This window comes from Miniopterus schreibersii (assembly GCF_964146895.1).
Source record: "Miniopterus schreibersii genome assembly, chromosome: X".
Taxonomy (NCBI): domain Eukaryota; kingdom Metazoa; phylum Chordata; class Mammalia; order Chiroptera; family Miniopteridae; genus Miniopterus; species Miniopterus schreibersii.
In genome coordinates this window covers 67,618,468-67,621,388 of record NC_138104.1, presented here as the reverse complement: position 1 = coordinate 67,621,388, position 2,921 = coordinate 67,618,468, and positions in this window count along the sequence as shown.

The following is a 2,921-nucleotide window of genomic DNA, read 5'->3' as shown; positions in this document are numbered from 1 at the left end:
GCGCGGGCATATGTGAGATCGTGTGTGTGTGTGTGTGTGTGTGTGTGTGTGTGTGTGTGTGTGTGTGTGTGCGCGCGTGTGTGTGTGTGTGTAGGGAGGACAGAAGCTGTTATCCTTTTACTTTATTTTCTCCAACACACCTTTGTGAAAACACCCCTGCCCCATAATGTTTATTCCATGAGAACACTGGGTATTGTCTCTATATTCATTTATTAATTAATTAATTTATTTATTTATTCATTCATTCATTCGTTGGATTGGTTGGGGTGTAATTGACTGAGAGCAAGATCAACGCTCTGTATCTGAGGATGTATTAGTAGTTCCTGGTTTCCATAGAAAGCAAACATCAGGGAAACGGTTTTGATGACATCCTGGTTTCCATGACAACTGGGGTAAGCCATTCTTTTCTCGCGGCAGAAACGTTTAATGAGGATACTCACCGACTGGAGAGATGGAGTAACTGTAGAAACATCGAGACTAGTCGGTGTCTGCAATCAATGTGAGTGTTGTGTGTGTGTGTGTGTGTGTGTGTGTGTGTGTGTTGCCAGTGTATGGTCTTTAGTTGGACATGAAGCCCTCCAGTCCCTCCTGTTTTGTAAGGGAGAATGGCAGCTCCTCTTGTTGTGGGCTAAGGTGATTGAATAACCTGTCATGCCCCATCCCTGCTTCAGTGTCCTAGGTGACACCTGTTGCCTGAGGGCATTGTCACCTGAGTTCCTGAAAGCAGAGATCTCCAAATATTTCTCATTTTACACCTCTGCTTACAATGATTGTCCCATGAACCCTTAAAGATGTAAGCTTATTCGTTTACACCTACTTGTAGTAGAAAGCTTTTATGTAAACGATATGAGAGAGAAGAGTTGAAGTCTGCAAATGAGACCAATGGGTAGCAATGGATGATCTAAATAACTTTGTGTAACCGGGGGATGATATTGTGCTCACCCTGAGTCATTCACACACACAAACTGAAAAACATGTTCTCTACAAGTCAAATTTCCTGTTATCACACCATTAATTACAGTTAGGTAAACAGAATTCAAATTAGTAAACGGCTCCTTCTTTATTATATAAGCATAAATATAAGTTCCTTCTTGAAGGCTCTGGGTTTTTTGGTTGTGTGTTTGAAAGTGAATGCTGTTGATGTTACAGCTTTTGTATGTTTATTTGTGTTTCTAAAGAAAAACACGGCAATTGGTAGGATGTGCCGTTGCATTCCTTGTCAGGGATGTGCCTTAAGAAGGAGCAGGTTCTAGGTAGAGGATATCCATGCCTTTCGGCTCAGTCTTATACGGTGCCGAAACCGAGCTCTGCCAATTCTATTTTCCCTCTACCTCCCGACTGCCTGTGAGGTTTGGCCAGTGGGGTCTCTGGAGGGCCACAGGAGGTCTGGATGTGGCACAACCGGCTGTACCTTCCTCTCTGTTCCTGCTCCTCTCAGGGCCATCTCAAAGAGGCCCTTCATATGACAGGGACAGGGACATGTGATCTCAGTAAGGACCAGCACCAGCAGATTGGACGGTCTTGGGTTTCCTGCATCCTTCCCCTGACCTCCTTGAGAAACGTCATAGAGCTGGGCAGCCCCTTTTCTTAGAATTCTGAGCCCAAGCTCAGAGGTCTCCTCCTCCAAGGGCATGAGTTCTCAGAACCACCATCTCTTCCCTTGGCTGTTCCAGAGCTACAAGTGCCCACTCTTCCTACCATGACATTCTTCTTAGTGTCTCATTACCCCCCCCCCCCCTTTGCTTTTTCCGGACTCCAACTCATTCTATCATGCTCCCTCTATTTAAAATGATAAGAGGACCCTGCCTAATATCAGGTTGGTTTTTCTCTCCTTGCTTTTAAGGTCTTCTATTTCACTCTGGTTTCTAGAAGCTTTACTATGAAAGCCTATGTGTGTTTGTATGTGTGCTTGCATAACTGTGTGCAAGTATTATTCTCTCTCTCTCTCTCCCTCCCTCCCTCCCTCTCTCTCTCTCTCTCTCTCTGTGTGTGTGTGTGTGTGTGTGTGTGTGTGTATGAGTTAAGCTCGTGGCTGGGAATATGAAATATACTACGTGAAATATTTCTTTACTTTGGAAAATTGTTGGCTATTGTTCCTTGGCACATTCTGCAACCCTCCTCTCTCTGTTTGGACTGCTGTAATTGAATATCTCCCATGTGCTGAGGTACATGCATTTTGATAATGAATATTTCCTTTGATCATATAAAATACACCTCAAAACATTTCAAATATATTCTGATTGTATTCCTCTTTTTTTATGTGTCAGGCAACATAATAATAGGCATGTCCTTTTGTTGTTGTTGTTGTTGTTAATATATCTTTATTGATTTCACAGAGAGGAAGGGAGAGGGAGAGAGACAGATAGAAACATCAATGATGAGAGAGTCGTCATTGATCGGCTGCCTCCTGCATGTTCCCGACTGGGGGTCGAGCCCACAACCCGGGCATGTGCCCTGACCGGGAATCGAACTAAGATCTCCTGGATCCTAGGTCGATGCTCAACCGCTGAGCCACGCCCGGCCAGGCGGCATGTTCTTTTTTAAAAATTTAATTTTCATTGCATTCTATACAATGGTATGTATGTTGCCGTTTTGCTACACTTGCTCTCTTTTTGTTCACTTACATCCAATATTTCATTTCCTATCCCCTTAAACTCTCTATAAGGTAAGATTTTGGTGCATATGTACATGTAAACTGTCCTGTTTGTAATATTTTTCAACACGATTTGAAAAATAACATCTACCTTCACCACTCACTTCCATCCTCGTTCCTCTTCTCTTTTGGATGGAACCGCATCATGACATCTCTATTGACCATTCTAGATTTTTTTTTTTTTGCATTTGCCTGTCTTTCATATCCTAAGATAAAATGGACAGCATCACTCCCCATGTGAGTGTGCATTTTACATAAAGCATATAAT